Source organism: Delphinus delphis, chromosome 3, assembly GCF_949987515.2.
Source record: "Delphinus delphis chromosome 3, mDelDel1.2, whole genome shotgun sequence".
Lineage (NCBI taxonomy): Eukaryota > Metazoa > Chordata > Mammalia > Artiodactyla > Delphinidae > Delphinus > Delphinus delphis.
The window spans coordinates 67,663,647-67,687,621 of record NC_082685.1 but is presented as its reverse complement, the minus strand read 5'-3'; the positions used below and the strand labels follow the sequence as shown (position 1 = coordinate 67,687,621).

The window sequence follows — 23,975 nt, the reverse complement described above, 5'->3', positions numbered from 1 at the left end:
TTTAATTTCTTTCATCAGTGTTTTATAGTTTTCTGCATACAGGTCTTCTGTCTCCTTAGGTAGGTTTATTCCTAGATATTTTATTCTTTTTGTTGCAATGGTAAATGGGAGAGTTTCCTTAATTTCTCTTTCAGATTTTTCATCATTAGTATATAGGAATGCAAGAGATTTCTGTGCATTAATTTTGTATCCTGCTACTTTACCAAATTCATTGATTAGCTTTATTAGTTTTCTGGTGGCATCTTTAGGATTCTCAATGTATAGTATTATGTCATCTGCAGACAGTGAAAGTTTTACATCTTCTTTTCCGATTTGGACTCCTTTAATTTCTTTTTCTTCTCTGATTGCCATGACTAAAACTTCCAAAGCTATGTTAAATAATAGTGGTGAGAGTGGGCAACCCTGTGTTGTTCCTGATCTTAGTGGAAATGGTTTCAGTTTTTCACCACTGAGAATGATGTTGGCTGTGGGTCTGACATATATGGCCTTTATTATGTTGAGGTAAATTCCTTGTATGCCTACTTTCTGGAGGGTTTTTTTCATAAATCGGTGTTGAATTTTGTCAAAAGCCTTTTCTGCATCGATTGAGATGATCATATGGTTTTTCTCCTTCAGTTTGTTAATATGGTTTATCAAATTGATTGATTTGCGTATATTGAAGAATACTTGCATTCCTGGGATAAACACTACTTGATCATGGTGTATGATCCTTTCAATGTGCTGTTGGATTCTGTTTGCTAGTATTTTGTTGAGGATTTTCTCATCTATGTTCATCATCGACACTGGCCTGTAGTTTTCTCTTTTTGTAACATCTTCATCAGGTTTTGGTATCGGGGTGATGGTGGCCTCATAGAATGAGTTTGGGAGTGTTCCTCCCTCTGCTATATTTTGGAAGAGTTTGATAAGGATAGGTGTTATCTCTTCTCTAAATATTTGATAGAATTCACCTATGAAGCCATCTGGCCCTGGGCTTTTGTTTGTTGGAAGATTTTTAATCACAGTTTCAATTTCAGTGCTTGTGATTGGTCTGTTCATAGTTTCTATTTCTTCCTGGTTCAGTCTTTGAATCTTGTACTTTTCTAAGAATTTTTCCTTTTCTTCCAGGTTGTCCATTTTATTGGCATATAGTTGCTTGTAGTAATCTCTCATGATCATTTGTATTTCTGCAGTTTCAGTTGTTACTTCACCTTTTTCATTTCTATGTCTGCTGATCTGAGTCTTCTCCCTTTTTTTTGATGAGTCTGGCTTATGGTTTATGATTTCGCTTATCTTCTCAAAGAACCAGCTTTTAATTTTATTGATCTTTGCTATTGTTTCCTTAATTTCTTTTTCATTTATTTCTGATCTGATCTTTATGATTTCCTTCCTTCTGCTAACTTTGTTTGTTTGTTTTGGTTTTTTTTGGTGATTCTTCTTTCTCTAATTGCTTTAGGTGTAAGGTTAGGTTGTTTATTTGAGATTTTTCTTGTTTCTTGAGGTTTCTAAAATCTTGAGGATTTTATTACTATAAACATCCCTCTTAGAGATGTTTTGCTGCCTCCATAGGTTTTGGGTCATCATGTTTTCATTGTCATTTGTTTCTAGGTATTTTTTGATTTCCTCTTTGATTTCTTCAGTGATCTCTTGGTTACTTAGTAGTATATTGTTTAGCCTCCATGTGTTTGTATTTTTTACAGTTTTTTTTTCCTGTAATTGATATCTAGTCTCATATCATTGTGGTTGGAAAAGATACTTGATACGATTTCAATTTTCTTAAATTTACCAAGGCTTGATTTGTAACCCAAGGTATGATCTATCCTGGAGAATGTTCCATGAGCACTTGAGAAGAATGTGTATTCTGTTGTTTTTTATGGAATGTCCTGTAAATATCAATTAATTCCTTCTTGTCTAATGTGTCATTTAAAGTTTGTGTTTCCCTATTTATTTTCATTGCGGATGATCTGTCCCTTAGTGAAAGTGGGGTTTTAAAGTCTCCTACTATTATTGTACTACTGTCCATTTCCCCTTTTATGGCTGTTAACATTTGCATTATGTAGTGAGGTGCTCCTATGTTGGGTGCACAAATATTTACAATTGTTACATCTTCTTCTTGGATTGATCCCTTGATCGTTATATAGTGTCCTTCTTTGTCTCTCATAATAATTTTTATTTTAAAGTCTATTTTGTCTGATATGAGAATTGCTACTCCAGCTTTCTTTTGATTTCCATTTGCATGGAATATCTTTTTCCATCCCTTCACTTTCAGTCTATATCTTTCCCTAGGTGTGAAGTGGGTCTCTTGTAGGCAGCATATATATGGGTCTTGTTTTTGTACTCATTCAGCCAGTCTGTGTCTTTTGGTTAGAGTATTTAATCCATTTACATTTAACGTAATTATCGATATGTATGTTCCTATTACCATTTCCTTAATTGTTTTGTGTTTGTTTTTGTAGGTCTTTTCCTTCTTGTGTCTCCTGTCTAGAGAACTTCCTTTAACATTTGTTGTAAAAATGGTTTGGTGGTGTTGAATTCTTTAACTTTTGCTTCTCTGGAAAGGTTTTAATTTCTCCATCGCATCTGAATGAGATCCTTGCTGGGTAAAGTAATCTTGGTTGTCGTTTTTTCCCTTTCATCTCTTTAAATATGTTATGCCACTCCCTTCTGGCTTGCAGAGTTTCTGCTCAAAGATCAGCTGTTAACCTTATGGGGATTCCCTTGTTTGTTATTTGTTGCTTTTCCCTTGCTGCTTTTAATACATTTTCTTTGTAGTTAATTTTTGGTTGTTCGATTAATATATGTCTTGGTGTGTTTCTCCTTGGATTTATCCTGAATGGGACTCTCTGCATTTCCTGGACTTGATTGACTGTTTCCTTTCCCATGTTAGGGAAATTTTCAACTATAATCTCTTCAAATATTTTCTCAACCGTTTCTTTTTCTCTCTTCTGGGACCCTATAATTCGAATATTGGTGCATTTAATGTTTCCCAGAGATCTCTGAGACTGCCTCAATTTTTTTTTTTTTTTGCGTTTTATTTCAGTCTACACATTTAATCATCATTACAATCAATAAACTCTTCTTAAGAGATGAGCACACCTCCAGGAAATGGTTTTGAAGAAATTAATTTTTCAAAAGACGAACTTAAAAACATGGAAATACCATAAAATAATATGGCCTATATTGTTTTGTAAAGTTGCATCGAGTTCCTGTATGAGTAAAAGGAAATAAACGAACACACCACTTCTCTGCTTGCTTTGGCACTTACCTTTAAGTCTTTGGAGGCTGGAGTATTACAGCAACAATTCCATTGAAAAAACAAAGCACACCCACCCCATGCATAATTCATACCAAATGTCTTCCCTAATTGTTCTGAGAACTCTCACTGCTTGAAGAATGGATGTATTTCCAGATCATTCGCCAGAGAGATGGATAAAAATACCCAGCCTGAAACTTCAGATTTTTTCTACATTACACGATAAACCCAAAATAACACCTGGAAACCTGTGGGTTGTTTCGGAGCAAGGGTGGCCGCCTGTTTCTCTGTAACATACTAACGTGGGTATGAAGAGAAAGTTACATAAAGGTGTCCATGTGTATGTTTCTCTGCCTCCCAGTATTTTGTTTGTTTGTTTGTTTTGTTTCTTTTGCAGTACGCGGGCCTCTCACTGTTGTGGCATCTCCCGTTGCGGAGCACAGGCTCCGGACGCACAGGCTCAGCAGCCATGGCTCACGGGCCTAGCCGCTCCATGGCATGTGGGATCTTCCCAGACCGGGGCACGAACCCGTGTCCCCTGCATCGGCAGGTGGACTCTCAACCACTGCACCACCAGGGAAGCCTGACTCCCAATGTTTTTATCCTTCCCTCAGTCTGCCTTTTCATTCTTTAATCTTTGCCTATCTCTTCCTCCTCACGAATCATGGTATAGAGACTTTTTTATCATATGTCTTAGACTCTGAATTGTTTTGTCATATCTTTTGGGTTTTAAGAAAAGGTCCCCCTTTTGTCCTGCCCGCTGCATCCCAGATCAAGCTCGGATCTCCCCAGCCACACTTCAGGAAAGGGCTCAAGCTACATTTGCAGTGAAAAAGAACCAGAAACAGCAGAAGAAACTCTCATTCTTTAACAGACCTTCCCCCTTCCCTCTTCGGTACTGTGTGGCCAAGAGGTACACCTCTGATGATTCTTTCCTGCTGGCTTCAGGTTTTACAGTCCTTGTTTTCTGGAATTCCTCTGTCAGTCTCTTCTGTAACCGATGGCTTTGACTTCCAGCCCAGGTTTTTCACAGGAATGTTCCCCCTGGGTGCAGGACTTCTGGAGCCATGTCCAGAAGGGACAAGCAAAAGCTGATGAGCCTGTCATGGTCGAGGCCCCGGATCCCTGTGGCGTTGGGTGCCATGTCACTCAGAATCACATCTGCTCTCCCAGCAGGTAGCACTTCTCAGATTCTCTGGAAGGTTCTTGGGTCAGTCACATCAGCAGGGCACAGAAAAGTTGCTCCTTCCGGGGGAATACGTGAAGGAGATCTACCCCAAGCACAAAGCCAACAGGAGCACTGGGATCTGTGCCTGCAGCGTTGACACTGTGCACAGCCACCTGGCTCCACGCGCCAGGAGCGACACCACAGTCTAACACCCAGAGGCCAGGCCACAGAATCCGGTGCCTCTCGTTCACCTCCGGGAGCTTGAAGGCACTTCGACACCTGTAACTCTCCACCTTCGCAGCCTTCACAAACGGGTCCCTCAAATGCCGCATCAGCCACAGGTGCTCAGCGCTGGTCCGGCCCTTGAAGCAACTCCCACCAGTGTGGAACCTTTGACGCTGAAAGGAAGACCACACCAGCTTCAAGGACCTGGCCATGAATGCTGACCTGCTCCAGCTGCCACCACCACCTACCTCAATTCTTTTCATTCTTCTTTCTTTATTCTTCTATGAGGTAGTTATTTCCACTATTTTATCTTCCAGGTCCCTTCTCCGCTCTTCTGCCTCAGTCATTCTGCTGTTGATTCCTTCCAGAGAATTTTTAATTTCATTTATTGTGTTGTTCATCATTGTTTGTTTGCTGTTTAGTTTTTCTAGGTCCTTGTTAAACATTTCTTGTATTTTCTACATTCTATTTCCAAGATTTTGATTCATCTTTACTATCATTACTCTGAATTCTTTTTCAGGTAGACTGCCTATTTCCTCTTCATTTGTTTGGTCTGGTGGGTTTTTATCTTGCTCCTTCATCTGCTGCGCATTTCTCTGTCTTCTCATTTTGCTTAACTTACTGTGTTTGGGGTCTCCTTCTCACAGGCTGCAGGTTCGTAGTTCCCATTGTTTTTGGTGTCTGCCCCTAGTGAGTGAGGTTGGTTCAGTGGCTTGTGTAGGCTTCCTGGTGGAGGGGACTAGTGCCTGTGTTCTGGTGGGTGGGCCTGGATCTTATCCTTCTGGTGGGCAGGGCCACGTATGGTGGTGTGTTTTGGGGCATCTGTGAACTTACTGTGATTTTAGGCAGCCTCTCTGCTAATGGGTGGGGTTGTGTTCCTGTCTTGCTAGTTGTTTGGTATGGGGCGTCCAGCACTGGAGCTTGCTTGCCTTTGGGTGGAGCTGGGTCTTAGTGTTGACACGGTGATCTCTGGGAGAGCTCTTGCCGGTTGATATTACATGGAGCTGGTAGGTCTCTGGTGGTCCAGTGTCCTGAACTCAGCTCTCCCACCTCGGAGGCTCAGGCCTGACACCCGGCCTGAGCACAAAGACCCTGTCAGTCACATGGCTCAGAAGAAAAGGAAGAAAAAAAAGGAAAAATAAAAAACAAACAGATAGAATCCTAAACCAAATGGTAAAAGCAAAACTTTCTACCTGTCAGACTGGCTTCTGTTCAAGATTTCCAAGCTGTTGTAATTCTGAAAGTCATTCTCATCTCTGCTCTTCTCCACTCCTTCTGAAAATTATGAACCAGGAACTAATCTAGATCTGTGGATTTCAGTAGTAAAAAGCAGTCCAAAATGTCTGGCTTCATGGAGTTTATACAGGAACTGAATTAGCTGGCACTTTTCATCTTGGACTCCCCAGCCTCCAGAACTGGTCTTCCTAAAGCCAGGCCACCTGCAGCAGCAACTTCTTCTCGCCATGGCTATTTTAAATTAGATTTTCAATGCCGCTTCCATGAAACTCTTGGCTTAGCTGGGCAGTGTGGCTGGGGGTCCGACTCTGGCCGCCACCATCCACTCAGGGCTAACTGAAGTGTTACAGCCATGTGCAACTACTAGAAATTTCCCCCAAAGTGCCACTCTGCTCGGTTCGTGAAGGCTTTGCACCAGCTATTTCCTCTTTGTAAGATGCCTTAACCCTTTACCTCTCTCCCAGCCCTGTCCCCTTCGTGTCTTCTGATCCTTCTTCAGAAAGTCTTTTGCAACCACTTCCACGACCACTACCATCTCCCCACCCACTCACTAGCCTTTCCATGAATCTTATGCATACCACAGTCATAACATCTATTATATAAATATCTCTTTATCTTTCTTTACTAACAGATCTAGAGTTTCCTTGAAGAGAAACAGAGATGGCATCTTACTTTTTCATTGTATCCACAGCCTAGCACTGTGCCTGATACTTAATGGTCATGAAATGTTGGATGGATGGACATTAAATAAAATTTAATGGAATTCTGTCCTAGTGTTCTGTTGCCTAATATGGTTATGAACTCCTACACATTGGAGAAAGTTTGCTTATAAAATTAAAAATTTAAAGCCACCCTGAGTGGCAGATTTACCAGGGAAGAGATTGCCAGTAATATCTGTAGGACCACTAGCACAGATGCTGGCTCCCTGGTAGAAGGAGATTATCAAATCCTAGGATTGATTTAAAGCATTACTAATTCTTCTACACTGTATTGTAACAAGCTGATATTGATTTATCTCCAACTATATTATTTTATGACTTTTCACTTCACCATTTCAACTCATACTATGGTAAATACATATATTTAGATGGCATAAAATCTAGGACTCAGGGTTCAGATCCAAGCATTATCATTAAACTGGCCAATCCTGAAAAACTAAACTGAACATTAGATCCAAAGTCCTTTCCATTCTACTCTCTAAACTGGCTGGCCTCCCTGCCCTACTTAGCACTTTGGGCCAGCACCCGGCATCCTTGTGTTGGCTGTAGTCTATGCCTTCTGACTCCACGCATCATGCATACCACTTCCTGAACTCTTCCTGACCTCCACTGGCCCTATCAATGACCAACAGTTTAATGATTATTTATTTGGTTCCAATACTCAAGGTGACTCTTAAGTTCTCACTCATTCTGTGATTAATCAGTATGTCTCTTGATGTACAGCTGTTGCCAGCTGCTTTAAGTAATATCCTGCCTAATCCCTGTCCAGCTTGTAGGATTCTCTCCCCTGTAACCTGATAATCCCATCAAGTTGGTTTAGTTCCAAAAGATACCAAGATCTCTTAAGAATTCAACCTTCAGTGGTCTGGTTCAAGTCAACTGTTGCTTACTTTCATTTAGGTCTTGATTATCTAACCCCTGGTCCTTCACAAATATTCTTGTTGGTTTTATTCTGTAACCATCTCACTGCCTTACATTAAAGGCAGGTTAATTATGCAAGAATATAGTTTTGGTAATGTCACTTTCATAGTGAGACATACTTTAATGGCTTCTCATTGTCTGTGAAATAAAGGTCATATATTTTAGCCTGACATTCAGAGTTCTCCATGAACTGGCCTCAACATACCTTTGTAGATTTATTTCTTAAAACCTCCTTTTACCTACTCATATTCCCTCTCTCCATCACTTGCCTGACAAAATATCTGATAGAAACCCTCTATCTCTGTTCTTCATATCTGCTGACAAAATAACAAAACCTGCCTGATTGGTTTGTATGACTACAGACCTCAGATGAGCATGAAACTTTTCCCAGCAGAACAGCTGTGATTTTTTTCCGGTAAGTTGCTTTCTCCCTCTCCTAGACAACTATTCTGTACCCTCCTGTCTCTTCTCAAATTTCCCTCTCCTCTTCCACACTTACACCCAGCTGATGACCTCACCTGTAACTCACTGAGAATACGCGGGTCATCAAATGGAGACTCTCGCCTTTCCACTACTGACGGAATTTAATTCTTGCTTCATGTGGTCACCTGTGCTCTTCTGATTGCCTTCTGTTACCAGTGGAGAAAGTGTCCCTCCTCTCATTCAAGGTTCTATCCTCCTACTAGTGCTCCAGATCCCGCGGTTCTCACCTTCTTAGGTACGTCACTTATTTATCCAACCTCACGCTTGCATCATATACTCTTTCCTAGCTCATTCCTATCTGCATGGGAACATGCTGGTATCTCACATCCCTGCAAAAACTTCTTTGATTCCTCATCACTCAGTACCATTTTCCCACTCTTATTCTAAAGTAAACAGCTCCAGACTGTCTTGACTTCCTCACCTCCCTCCCATTTGCTGTTTAATCCACCTCAATCTTGTTTTTCCCACCCCATTTAGATGATGGTATTCCACTGAAAGTACTCTAACCAAGGTCCCCAACTATCTTCATGATGTCAGACCCAATGTAAACTTCCCTGTGTTCATCTTACTTCAATTCATAGCATCACACCACACAGATGATCACTGCTTTGTTCCTGACACATTTCCACTCTTGGCTATGTCAAACCACAGAGTCCTAGTTTTCCTTCTTCCTTATTGGTTACTTCTCTAATGTGTTGAATTCTACTTTATAGAACCTCTGAAGACTTTCTAGACCTAGTCCAGAGCCCCCTCTTTCTCTCAATTTTCAGTTTTTCCCTGGATTGTCTCATTCATTCTCATGGCCTTAAATATCACCTATCGTCTAATAATTCCTAAATTTGTATCTCCAGTCCAACTCTCTCCCTTTAACTCCAGATTCATCTGTTTGCAGGTCAACTTTACATTTTCTCTTCCAACCTAATCATGCTTCAAAGATGGTCTTACACTATCTTCTCCCATCTTAGGCTGTGGCACCACCATTTACCCCGTTACTCAAGATAAATAAATTGGTAAAAAGAAAAGTTACAAAGTGGGTAAGTGCAGTGAAGAAACTACATGGAATTTTATGATATAAAATAGAAGTTGGAGTAGGGTAGAGAACACTTTGATGAGGTAGATCAGCAAAAGCCTCTTTAAGAAGGAGATGACAGGGCTTCCCTGGTGGCGCAGTGGTTGAGAGTCCGCCTGCCGATGCAGGGGACATGGGTTCGTGCCCCGGTCCGGGAAGATCCCACATGTCGCGGAGCGGCTGGGCCCGTGAGCCATGGCCGCTGAGCCTGCGCGTCCGGAGCCCGTGCTCCGCAACGGGAGAGGCCACAACGGTGAGAGGCCCACGTACCACAAAAACAAACAAACAAACAAAAAAATGAAGGAGATGACATTTCAACTGAAACATGAATTATGAGTAGTAGTCAAGCATATAGAGAGGAAGAGGACAAGCACACTCCAAAAGGAAAGTGCAAGTATAAAGCTATTTCAGGGAAACAGTTTGATGTATGTTCACAATAGTAACAAATCTAATATCCCTGAAGTGGAGTAAGTAAATGAAGGGGAAAGTGCAGGGGATGAGTGTGTAAAGAGGGGCAGGGACTAGATCAAATGTAGTATTTCAATAGTCCAGGTGAGAGGAAGTGGTGGTATGGACCACAGAAGCAGAATTGGAGAAAATGGATTGAATTTAAAAGTGTTAACTGTAGTATAATACACATAACAGAATATTTATCATTTTAACCATTTGTAGCTATACAGTTCAGTGGTATTTAACATATTCACAATGTTGTATAACCATCACCATTATTGATATCCAAAATTTTTTCATCATCTCCAACAAAAATTCTGTACCCATTGAACAATAACTCCCCTTCCTTCCAGCCCCTGGTAATCTCTATTCTACTTTCTGTCTTTATGAATTTGTCCATTATATGTACTTCATATAAGTGGAATCATATTTATCCCTCTGTTTCTGGCTTATTTCACTAAACACAATGTTTTTAAAGTCCACCCATGCTGCAGCATATATTAAAATTTCATTTCTTTTTATAGCTGAACACTATTCCATTGTATTGTATGCCATATGTATATGCATATGCCTTTTCTTAATCTAAAATAGATTTAATCTTTATTTTTAGAAAAAGAATTAGTGAGACATGGTGATAAACTGGATGTGGGGGTGAAGGAAGGAGATGAAGGTAACAAAGATGAGTCCTTGGGTTCGTGAAAAGAAGTGGCAGGAGATTAATTTAATAAAATGGAGAAAACTTGAGAAGGATATTCATTTATCTCAATCAAACTGAATTAGAATTCATAACCTCCTGGATGGAGGAGGATTCTTGACGGATGAGACCCCCATTGGGTCTTAAATGATAAGTACGAGTGTTAACCATGTTGAGAGATATGCATGAGATGGGGTGGCCGCAAAAGAAAATTCAAAAAGAATGGACCAAATGATAAAAGTCATGAAGATCTTTGTTTTGTTTCTGTTTCTAGAACATCCTCCCCTAAATGTCTAAATGTTTCCTGATCTTCAAGTCCAAGGTGAAATGCCCAGCTCTTCAGAACCCCTTAAGCACTTATCTGTGCTCTTTTAATGGTGTTTATCAGCTTTTAGCTTATCTAACAATTTTTGTCCATCTCTTCCCTATTATACCATAAGCTCTTTAAGGGCATGCATTACATCTTTAGCATATTTGTGTCTTCCAACAATATCCAGTATTGTTGCCTTGCATAAAGAAAACTGTCAATAAATGTTGGTTTTCAGCAGAGAATCATCATCAGGAATGATGATGACTTATAGCCAAGAGGCTATAAAGAATGTTGGTTACAATAGTTATTATCTGAAGATTTTTACTTTGCATTCTTTTTTTCAGAATTAAGTTGTACAATTATCTGATGCCATTACATTTTTGGAGCAATGGAGGAAACCCCTAAGTTAAAGAATAAATATCATAGAACCTCACTATCTCAAAAGAAAAGCTAGGGCTTCCCTGGTGGCGCAGTGGTTGAGAGTCCGCCTGCTGATGCAGGGGACACGGGTTCGTGCCCCGGTCCGGGAAGATCCCACATGTCGCGGAGCGGCTAGGCCCGTGAGCCATGGTCACTGAGCCTGCGCGTCCGGAGCCTGTGCTCCACAACGAGAGAGGCCAAAACAGTGAGAGGCCCACGTACCGTAAATAAATAAATAAATAAATAAATAAATGAAGAGAAAAAAAGAAAAGCTAGACAATCCTGAGATAATTAAGGGGCTGTTTTTTGTTGTTGTCATTGTTCTGTTTTGTTACTATGCAAATCTAATCATTAGAAAGATTAATTCCTGGATAGAACTAGCAGTAGAGAAAGGTAATGTAGTCATTTCCAACTTGTATAAAAATTGGTTTAGTATCTAAGATGCTGACATTAGTTGAGATGCAGCTTAGATTTCCAAATACCTTAATCTACGTGAATTTAAAATGTACTTCCTTAATAAACAGAAGTACTTGCAAGTGTGTATAGAGATTTCAAATACATAGGTAAGTAATATGGAGAGAATTGAAATTTTATCTTCACTAACTCTAATAGTTCACTTGGCAACTAGCAACGTGATCGTCTGACATCATCTTATTATTATTGTCCAGTTTTATGTGGTATTGTTTTATATGATATTCTAAAGAGAACGTAGATTACTGTGGATTTTTAAAAAAGACTTAGAAATCTTTATTATAGTTGTACAAATGTGCAAATAAAGATTTAAAAAGTCAAGAGTCTGGTTAAATATAAGCCCATAGCTCAGGGTAAGGAAGAAAAAGAGTCTAGAGTAGGTTTATGTGAAAATAGAACGGAAAATAATGCTCTCCATTGTTTTGAGTGACAAAGAATTGGCAGGAATCCCAATACCACAAGAGACAAGATTAATATTAAGTATATCTGTCAACATCCTGTTTGAAAATCTCAGCCAGGATCTGAGGTATCTGAAAACATTCAAAGCGGGTTTTGCCTAGGAATGAGTCATAGTCTCTGTAACAGAAAGCCCTAAAATATCAGTATAGGATGTTAAAAGTAAAACAGACTTCAGTGATCATACTGTCCAACTCCCATGTTTTACAGATGAGAAAACTGGGGCCCAGAAAACCCTCTCTCCACTCTGCAATACTGGGAGGCACCAGGAAGTAATGGACAAAATATGGACCTTGGAACCATGCAGAATTAGTTTCGGATCCCAGTTTGGTCATTCAGACAAGTCCCTTACTATCTCTGAGCCTCAATTTCCTCAGCTGTAATATGGGAATAGCTACTTTACAAGGTGGTTGTAAGATTATGAATAATGTACATAAAGTATCTGGCACAGAGAGAATCAACAAATGCCAGGTCTTATTACCCAAAATCCTGGGTTCATGGCAGAACAAGGATGCCCATCTCAATCCAAGTGTGTCTTCAATATACCTTTAGAGATTCCCCAGTCAGTAAATCTCTTCTCAGAAACAGAGTGAACAGAGAGGGTGGTAACCCTTCTATAAATACTCAGGCCTTTAGTAATCTGGAAATATCGAGTCCGTCAGTACTGTATAAAATGCTGAATGGTACTTCTAAAATTTTCCAGGACTTCAATATAGCAAAGGATAGTTCAACACAAGGGGTAGAAATCTAATAACTTTGGGATAACACCTCTAAATACAACTGAAGGAATCTTTCTGAACTTAAGCTTTTATACTTAAATATGTGTGAGAATGGGGTGTCAATGTTGCAGATATGTATGCGAAAGTAGGTTTTGGCAATTATACAATGGTCTATTTTTTAAAATTTAACTATAGTTGATTTACAATATTGTGTTAGTGTCAGGTGTACAGCTTCAGATCCTTTTCCATTATAGATTATTACAAGATATTGAATATAGTTCCCTGTGCTATAGAGTAAACCCTTGTTGTTTATATATTTTATATATTGTGGTATGCATCTGTTAATTCCATACTCCTAATTTATCCCTCCCTCTTCTCTTTTCCCTTTGGTAATCATAAGTTTGTTTTCTATGTCTGTGAGTCTGTTTCTGTTTTTTAAATAAGTTGATTTGCATTGTGTTTTTAGTTTCCACATATAAGTGATATCACATGATATTTGTCTTTCTTTGCCTGACTTACTTCACTTAGTATGATAATATCTAGGTCATCCATGTAACTGCAAATGGCATTATTTCTTTTTTTATGGCTAAGTTATATTCCATTGTATATATATACCGCATCTTCTTTATCCACTCATAGGATAATGTACATTTAGGTTGCTTCCCTGTCTTGGCTATTGTGAATAGTGCTGCTGTGAACATTGGGGTGAATATATTTTTTTGAACTAGAGTTTTCATCTTTTCCAGTTATGTGCTCAGGAGTGAGATTTCAGGATCACATGGTAACTTTATTTTTATTTTTTTAAGGAACCTCCATACTGTTCTCCATAGTGGCTGCACCAGTTTACATTCCCACCAACAATGTAGGAGGCTTCCCTTTTCTCCACACCCTCTCCAGCATTTATTATTTGTAGACTTTTTGATGATGGCCATTCTGACCAGTATAAGGTGATACCTCATTGTAGTTTTGATTTAATGGTCTATTTTTTTTAATTCAACAAAATTGCATTAGATTTATCTAACATTTGAGTTGGAAAAAAATCCAAACCTTCAAAGATCGAATGAATTATACAGAGAGGTAAAGAAAGATTCCTAAAGGCTTTATGATTTGTAAAAGAGTGAGACAGCAGAAACATTTATTTGTCCTAATTACCTATCTTTACTGTATATGTACATGACATGGAAACATAGGCCCTACAACTTACAGGACAGACTCAAAAACTACAGGCAATCTGATTGCTCAGATCCTTTAGTCCTGTCTAATCTTAACTCACTTATAATGGACACAGTCATCAGCCATGACATGTTAAATGAGGATGGACAATTTAAGTGTCTACAACCAGGCATCTGCTCTGCTATATATCTTCTTAGTATTGTCCCTTTGAAACTAATATGAATGTCCTACACTGAAGCAGAATTAAGTCTATAAGGAAATACCCTGTAACTAGCTTCTCTTAGTTACTACTTATGTTGTCTCCAGGTGCCTAGAGTTGACAATATGGCAATATAGAACTGGAGAGCTGTGAAACGTAGAGGATATACAGGATTTGGGAACTAGAAAGGATCTTAACAAGGCCACAAATTAGCCTACAGGCTAAATCTAGCCAACCAAAGTGTTTTAATTGTTCTTTAAAGTATTGGCCCGTGCTATATGTTAGATATTTTGCATTAGCTGCAACCATTTAACAATCAGATTTCCTATTACAAGCAGGATTTCCAGCTTCTCTTGAAAAGTTGGACACTCAGGCAATCCTGAGTCTGAATTCTTTCCTGGCAACTTTTGGTTAGAGCTGAACAGGGCCAGCCCCCTTTCCAGTAGCCCCATCTCCCGTCTCTCCCAATAGGTTAGCCAGGCCAACTCTACCCATGGTCCTTAACTTCACAGCTCCTGATTTAGTCTAAACGATATTTGACAGAAGAGAAAAACCAAAGCCCAGAGAGATCAAAAGACTGAAGCTAGTTCCAGAACCCAGATGTCCCAGTCAACTATGGCTCTCCCATTTGAGAAGTCTTTAATGAGTATTAGTTTGTTAACTACTTCTTAAAAGATGAATAAACACAAAAATATAATCTAGAGCAAGATTTATAAGAAAGGAAACATTTAGGTAAAAAGCTGTGCCACCTCAGACAAAATATTACTGATTATCAGTGGCTACTTAGCTTGATATTAGGTTACAAACGTATTCTTAGAATAAGGCCTAATTATTATCAGGCAATTGGCTCTGTATGATTTTTTTTTAAATAAAAATCCCTAAATTGGCTTTATTTGGATTTCAAATGTTAATATACTAAAAAGTCACCTGGAGAATTAGTGGAATTTAAATTCCTAGGCCCTTTCTAAAGACATTCTGATTTAGTATGTCTGTGTGGAGATGCAGGAATTTGCATTTCTGATGATATCACAAGTGATTTATTACATTTACTCATTAGACTTTCACTTCTTCTGTTCTGATCTTAAGCTCTAGATCTTAAGCATGGTATTCGGTTCCCCTTTATTCACAGAACAGAAGTTTCCTGTGGTCCCTGATTCTTTTCGTTCTTTTTCTATGTTCTCTGCTTTGTGGTTTAAGGGGGAAAATACAAAAACAAAGAGACATCATGACTGGTGCAGCATGAAGGCTCTAAATGTAACTACCTAAATGTAATTGCTCAATCTGAATGCTTTTACCACAGTGACTAGGTTACTAATATACAATATCGCCTACCCACTCTACTGCTCCTCTTTCCAAAGAATGGTTTCTCTGAATTGAAAAAAAAAGATTCAATTCAAATTGAAAAAAGTTTTCCTTTATGAACAAAGTCTACCAGAAGATTTTATAACTTTAGTTTGAAACTTCAAGTCAACTTCTTTTGTGTTTCTTCCCTAAAACTTGTGTTCTTTCAAGGTTTTATACTTTATCTTCTACACCTTTTAAGCAGATGTTTAATATAATCAAACAAACACTTTTACACAGTAGTTCCCTCACATAGGACCATTATTTGTTTCCACCTAATTGAACTGTATCTCATGTGCTATATTATATGAGAAGCCATTTAAGCTTACCTTATTTAAACAAATTTTAAAGAGAAAAATTCTATATTAAGTCCAAAAAAAGTAAAAAAACAAAACACAAACGAAAAATTCATTTCTTAGAGGGAAGAGATTGCAGAAAAGGAATATGTCTGTCCACAATCAATCCATATGGAAACTGCAGAAATAACACCACATTACAGAAGATAAAGAAGAGGAAGAAGAAAAACTTCATCGAAGCATTGAGCTGAATTCCCAGTAGAATAGTTCTGAATGTGAAAGTTAAGGCTCTCAGGTTATGAGTGCTTACAATAGAGTAATTCTTGATGTAAAAGCAGGCATATATCATTAGGCCACTCTTATAGCAAGAGGTAAGGTCTTGAGGATTTTTAATATTATCTATGGAAACAAAACTTCTGTATATATAGAATAATACAGTTTTAGAAAAAAGGCATATATAGTGTTTTCTTTTTTCAGTTTTTCTCCTAGGACTTAGTCTTTGGAGAATTGTCTCATTCCCTTTTTACCTTTCAAAATTTTACCTTAGAATCGGTGTTCTACTTTATGAAAGTACTTTTTTAAAACATCATTTGAGAATGTGAAAATATTTAATGTATTTTACTTCAAAAGTAAATTTTATTTCAATAGAACACAAGTTAATGTGCTGCAGAAGTAATTAACTGATAGGATTCTATCTAGTAATTAAGACCCTCCCTATTCACAAAAGGGAAACAGACTCACAGACTTTGAAAACAAGTTTATGGTTACCAAAGGGGAAACGTGGGAGGGGGGATAAATCAGGAGCTTGGGATGAACATACACACGCTCCTATGTATAAGATAGATAACCAACAGGACCTACCATATAGCATAGGGAACTCTACTCAATATTCTGTGATAACCTATATGAGAAAAGAATCTAAAAAAGAATGAATATATGTATATGTATAACTGAATCACTTTGCTGTACACCTGAAACTAACACAACATTGTAAATCAACTATGCTCCAATAAAATAAAATAAAGTAAAAAAATACCCTCCCTGATATCAAAGGAGAAGCTTAACGTACTGGGTAGTATAACAGTAATAAGTTACAAGAGTTAACTTCCAACTTTATCATTAACACAGGAATTTCGGAACTGGATAGCTTAAAAACATGTTAGAGAATATTTTAATGGCCTGAAAGAGTTCCTAATATGGTCCAAGTATCAGTTAGTAGAGGAGAGCTGACTTAAGTTACTTGATTCCGAGTTCCCTATGTAATAGTTTGTTTATACATGCAGTAATTTAAGGGGAAAAAAAACCCCTGAAATCATGCCCTACTTTAGGCAGCAATTAGTAGCCTGTTTTGCAGGAATGAGGAGGTAGAGGAACAAGGGGCAAGTAGGATAGAGAGACGGGAGATGGGCTTGAACACAGCCCAGCAAGCAAGAAGCTTGTTTGACCCTATGAAATACCCAGGATATGGAAGGACCGGTCTTCTAGGGGAGCCTATTCCCAACTCCGCACAGCACTCTCCATCCTGCTGACAGGGCCCGGGAGGGAAGGTAGAAAGATGGAGGTCACTCTGACTGAAATGGTTCCAGGGTAAATCTGTAGCAGTTCAGTACTTAGGACAGAATTATGGTTTTCCAATAATCCTGTGGCTCTAGGGCACATGGGTCACATCTAATGAGGAGAGATTGGCACTGTGAGCAGGGGTCCCTGGCCTCAGTTTTGCTTTCTTTGTGGTGCCTCCTCTGGATTCCAGGGCAGTGATAAAAGAGAGTAGTTTCCTTAGAGTCAACTAGCTTTTTAGGAAGAAAATACAAAGTTTATGAATGAGGAGTGAGTCACAGACATGTTTTGAAATTTGCTTCCCAAAGTTATAGAATGCTGATAATTTTAAGCTCCAGAGTAAAAGTTAGGAATTATGTCTTTATTTCTCTGTTCTGCATTTTGGGGACATAGAGGGACTTCTTTCCAATAAAACAAAAGAAATGTTTAATACATAGGTGAAGAGAGAACCACTCTGAACAGACCTTTGCCTCGGGGGAGGAAGGTGTGCAAAGAGAGTGGTGGAAAGGTTAAGGCACCTTCAGAAGCAGAAAAACAGGCCCTGCGCTGAGGCTGCTGACCGGGCCCCGTCGGGACACACATGTTTGCAGGAGAGGAAATGTTCGGAGAGAGAGTTTCTGGGATGACAGGGATGCTGGCTTAGTCATAAAGCTGCAGTGTCAACAAGACGAGGGCCTGTTCCTGAACTTAAAGGACATAAACACAGCCTCTCAGCTGGCAGACATAAACGTAAAAGTTGTTCACACAAAACACACGTGCACGCTCACGCACACACACGCTCACACAGAATGAGAAAAAGGAAACTGCTGTCCCTTCAAACCCGATCACCCAGCAGGGCACCTGCTCTCTGCTCATTTGTGAGCTTGCAGGAACTCAGGTTAAAGATTCAGGCCTGATCTTGACCTTGCAGGGCCAGACTCCCTATTTGTAGTATCTTTTTAAATATAGAAAATTCTCAAAACAACCTGCATGTTTATCTGTGAATATTTACCCAAACACCCTGCATGTATGGATGTCCCATAGAATGGCATAAAAGGGGCAAGGGCTCTGAACTCCGTGCGGGATGGCAGATCTCCTTGACGGTTACCCTCAAGTTCATGTTTCCACTGACATTTACGTAATGGCTTCGGATCGCCAGCGAAAACTCCCCAGCAGGTCCAAAAGGCACCTGCACCCACAGATGTTTAGTATAACATGCAGGTATATCCATTACTTGTCAGAGACATTTTAACACTTGCCTTGAATATCTAGGTCTCAGGAGAAAGAGTGGAGAGTGCAGAGAAACAGAAGAACAGGGCTCCAAATCCCCCAGCTCTGCTAATCTAATATCTGGCTGTGCCTTGGTTTGTTCATTGCTGTAAAACTGGCATAGTGCTGCAAGATTTTGTTGAAAAAAATCATCTGAAAACTCCTGCATCATGAGTGCTCCTTTCCTTCTTTTTCTTGAAGGTGTCTCTTTTAGAAATGCGACATCCTAAACTCAGATGTATAAGCACAACGGAATTATGTGTATTCTGTTAGTTGTAAGAGTCACTGAGGCCAGTTCAGATTCAAGGAGAGAGGAATTCGATTCCACCTCTTGAAGGGGTGTGGCCGGTTCACATTTCAGAGAGCATGTGGGACAGGACATATTGCTGTGGCCATCTCGGGAAAATACTGTCAGCCACAAGTGGCTTGCTTGCATGACCCAATTTTGAAGATCAAACACTAATTATAGCCTGTTGCGAATTTTTTGTAACAAATTCCAGTTTCTTCTGAGTCAGACAAATGCTTACAGTAGACTAGATCAAAGGATTTTTGGACTCAGGAAAACAAAAGAAAAAAAACACATTAAATATTACAAAACATTCTCACAAATGCACCTATGACTCAGATAAATTGACAAGGTTCCTGAGCCATGACCTCATGGACAGAATTGCCTGGCTTCCTACAGGATTAACTAACAAGTAAGAGGGGCAGCCCAAACTCTTACATTCAATTAGGTTTCCTTTAAGATCATTTTTAAATTAAAGCAGTGCTATATAAAATTGATATTACTTTGTAGCTCAAGTCTTACTAAATAATAGTCTCTTCTGGAAAAGGACAGATTTGAGGAAAAAGACTTTAAATTCTGGGTTCAGAATAAATCTTGTTTTCCCCAGAGAAAACACAATTTGGTTTTTAAAAAGTTTAAGTATTTAGAAATTATTTTTTAAGCAGAAATGTAAAATAGTCTAAACAATGAGACATGGCTTAAATTATAATCAGTTGTATTCCCCACAATAAAATTGAGCATCTACTTGCAGTAAACAAAAAAAAACTGTGTTCCTTTCTTCCATGAAGCTTAGGTAAAGAAACTCATTCCATGTTATTTCATTGAAATATTCCTCAAGAAATTAAACTGTTTTGTTAAATCATAATATTGCTAGGTAATGACATGAAAAAGAATTCTGATTCACACGGCAAAAATCAGTCAATCCAAAAATCATGATGGCATGAATAGTCATCAGTGTTCTGCAGTTATTTTGGATAAACCTAGGCCAAAGAAGGAATGCTTAGGAGGTTATTATCAAGACTATCTCCCATTTGTATTTTTACTACTGATTAGTAAGAATTTTTGCTAATGACAAAAATATGTATGTGAGGTAATGGGGGTCTCGTAAATTATATTCCCTATGAACTTGACTGATTAGAAAAGTGAACAAATAGAAGTAGCCTGAAAATTAATAAAGAAAATTGAAGAGTTATTATTTAGATATGAAAAGCAAACACAATTAAAATTAAACCAAAAATAGTTAAATAATTACTGAAGGACTGAGAGAAGAGAAGAAGGTTGTTTTTCTGCTGCAGAGAAAGCTTAGGGGAAGAACATTACCTCCAAGAATCTTCCTCTATGCTTCAAATCAGTCAGGCCTTCTTTTCCTTTATCTGTCCCCATTCCATGCATTGCTACTGGTTCACCTCAAACCCCACCACCCTGCAGCTATTGCAACATCCCAATCCTATTTTAACTTAGTCCCTTACTGACCTACCTACCATAGCCCAGATCATGTGCTTCCTTCCTATTTTGGCCCTCGATTTTGTTCTAATTTTTATCATTTCCTTAATATCATATTTATAAGCTTCGTCAAACCGACTAAGTAGTCTACATTCAGGACCAGTTGGTCAACAACAGAGAGTCAAAGGAGACATGAGTATCCTTGTTTTCTCAACATGAAAGCATGTCAAGTGAAATGAGGTACAAATAAGAGTAGCAGGGTGGGCAGGATAAAATCTGTGAAATTCCCTCAAGGTATTCTTTTTATAAAGGTCCTTGGAGCACATTCCTGCTCTAAGGCCAAAGTCTCAAGTAAGCAGCATTAACCAGGCGCCATCCCTAGTCTTAGTCCAGCAAAACCACAAAACCTTCCGTTTTCCCCGACCTCTGTCTTCACACACATCTTGCCCAGGGATTCGGAGCCTCAGTGTTGCGCCACATACAGATAACGGTCTTAAATGGTTTAGATAAGGTGGTCAGGGACCTGGCAGATAATTTACTCCTCAGATAGGTGAATACTAGTATAGGGAAGCAAAAGCTTTTGCTCTATACTCTTATGTTCAGCTCCTAGAGCCTGCAAATTAAACCTTCAAAGGACAAATTAACAGGAAAAAAAGCATACACATGTATTTGATGTTAATATTTTTACATGACACAGGAGCTTTACAGGAAAGAGGTGAAAACCTCAAAGAACTGGCTAGGCCTGAGAGCTTATATACCATTTGAACAAAGGGGTTGGGCTTTTTAGAGTTGATAAATTGTTGGAAGGTAAATATATGGGGGCAATTAATGGAAGATAAGGGTCATTTAGTAAGGTTTGTTGGTACAGATTCATCTCAGCATCAACTCCCTGTCTCCAGTAATAAGAGTGGTACAGGGAGGACACCTTTCTCATGGGAAATTTATGCTTTTTGCTTTTAGGCAGAAAGGGGAAGGGTAGAGAGCCCTTCCTGCATCTGTTTCTCAGTTCCCTTCAGCTCAAAATAATCAATAAGCCAAAGCACCATATTTTGGGGTGACATTTTCTAATCCCTTTCACCAGCTACCAGTTAAAGCCCGAAAAGTTCTGTCCGATCATTCATTCACTATCTTTTAAGAGTGTTTCTTTAAAGAATGATGCTGGGATCTTCTGTATCAAAATTACTTTGGATGAGAGACACAAATTCAGAATCCTGAGCCTACCCCAGATTAGATGAATTGGAATATCTAGGGTGGCCCCGGAATTCACAGGTTTAACAAGCTTCCAAGCAATTTTCAGATTTTTGGCTTTTTGTGCACAGGGCTGGTTTCACGCACAGTGAGAAATGGCTCCAGCACTGTGTGGCCACCTCCTTTCCATGGGGACTGAGTGTCGGAGTTCACTACAATCCTTGCTAGCCCCCTTCACTCACTCACATTCACCTGACTGTCCCATGGAGGAACTTGTATTTTCAACCCCTGATTGAGAGCCTTCTGGGTTTTGTGATGAGGGAGGACCAGCAGCCTCTGAAAAATCAGACTTGCTAACAAATGTTTCTGGAAAACTCTTCTGCTTAATTTTCTTCAGTTCAGAAAAAACTTCAAGTTAGAAATGGAGCAACTCTAATATGGCAGGTGGCTACTTTCAGTCTCTCGGAACTTGGGGGAAGCTTATGGCCTGTCTCTCTAAGCGCACCAAAGAGCTGTCAGCAAGCAGCCCAAGAACTGATTCCCAAAGCTCTGTCCTTGTTTGATGGCTGAACAAAGGAATCAATACAATATATCTTTATGTCACCTCTTCTGAGGCTGCTAGAAGTCGTTAGGGAATTTAAGAGGCGAAACTAGGACAGTTTCCCAAGACTATGTTAATTCTGACCCTTGGGAAACAGAAGTCAGGGGGAAAATGCTTGAAAATTAACAATAGTCTACTTTAAGTCAATGACCCACAATGAAACTGCTACATACATCCACATAATCAGATCATAGATTGACATTCTTACACATAGCTGGTTATCTCTACCAAAAATATAGTACCTAACAAATATTTTATTAATAATACTAACCAAAATTTTAAGCAAGATTAAAAAGTAACCATCCTATTGCCCCAACAAAATGTTTTTCATATCAGCTCTCTTTCTACATAAATATATTTATACACATACATATTTTTATGATCAAAATATTATATTTTGTGTTCTGCTATTTTAATAAGATCTTTCAAATTTTATTACTAGGGGATCCCAAAATGATGAATAAATTGTATATATAAGAGAATAATTGTTGAAGAATGTAAATCTTTAACAATAATAACTAAATAATCTAAAGAGAACATAACAGCAGAAGCTATAAAACAGTTTTTTCCATTCTTGGATCTCGGTCCTGACAGTCACAGCATGCTTGTTTAAAAAATACTTCCTGTCCTCATTCAAACGGTTTATTAAATGCTCTTCAATTAACTTTCACAAATGTTCCTTACTATATCATCACCCCCAGTTTTCACATACCTCCTATCTGTATGCATTCATGAAACATACATCATACTTGGCAGTGAAAGTCAAGTGATGTATCCATTGTTGGACTGGTCTTCAGCAGAGCATTCAACACCCTGCACAGATTGCTGCCTGCCATAGCTATAGACAATTCTCTGAGCTTATGTGACATCACAGAGGGAATAATCTACTGGGCAATCAGCAGCGGTATTTTTATAAATGATGACACCAGTTATTCTGGGCAGGTCAAGCCAATGAAGTAGCCTAGTGCTTCAGTGATTGATTTCAGTGTGTGGGTCAAAAATCTTACTTACCAGAGGTTGTTCTAGAGCATGTGAACTTATTACCACTATTTAACTTTATCGCCCCTATCAGTCGAGACTTATGTGATTGCAAATGTCAGGAACACAAATTAAACTTGCTTAAACAAAAAAGAGGATATATAGACTTCTGTAATAAACATCTGAGGCACGACTAGTTCTAGATGCTTGAATAATGTCAGTGGGAGCCAGGACTCTGTCTCTTGTCTTCCAGCCCTGCTTTCCTCCACAACGAGTTCATTCTTAGGCATGTTCTTTCCCTTGCTAGATTGAGAAGGACACCAGTGGTTCCACACTTAAACTGTACACTCTTTGCAACCCCAGTGGGATAAGAACTCTTAGAGCAATCTCACTAAGTTCTGCAGTTCACTGTCTTGGAATTTTTTGAATGAATCATTGTGATTGGGTGATGTCAAGTTGTGGATGGGCATGCTTGGTTCATACGGGCACCAGTAGAGCCTTGAGTAAGGTCAGCTGCACCCAAGTCATATAGCCTGAGAGCCAAAATGGAAGATTACCCAAACAAAATTGGAACAGTATTGCTAAGAATAGGACTACCTGACAGAAACAGACAAAAAAATAGCTGTCCACTACAAACAGAAATGCTAAAAACTTGATCTCAAATTTGGTCTTATGTGACCAAATTATAAACCAATAATTTTTAAAAGAAATAAAATCCAAAGAAACAGAAACTTCTATTGAAAACTGTTTTGTATGAGGATGTAATATACAGCATAGGAATATGGTCAATAATATTGTAATAACTTTGTATAGGGACACATAGTTACTAGACTTATCCTGGAGATCATTTCATAATACATGCAAGTGTCAAATCACTACGTAGTACATCTGAAACTAACACAATATTGTACATCAACTATATTTCAATTAAGAAATAGAGTAGCAGAACCCTCACCAAAAAAGGAGCAAAAAACATATATAAACAATGCCAACAAAAAAGAAACCTGTTTTGTTCTAAGGAGACAGCTAGTTATTAATATCAAATGTAAATGAGTGAATTTCATCATGATAAACAGTAGATATGATAGGTAGAAT

The 23,975-nt window shown here is 38.7% G+C and overlaps 1 protein-coding gene and 1 pseudogene across 1 annotated transcript in view; one reads left to right on the top strand and one right to left on the bottom strand.

Moving 5' to 3' along the window:
• Positions 1–23,975, top strand: part of CCDC192 (coiled-coil domain containing 192) — a 172,119-nt gene that overhangs the window by 117,775 nt on the left and 30,369 nt on the right.
• On the bottom strand, positions 4,041–4,834 carry LOC132421620 (rRNA methyltransferase 2, mitochondrial pseudogene; annotated as a pseudogene).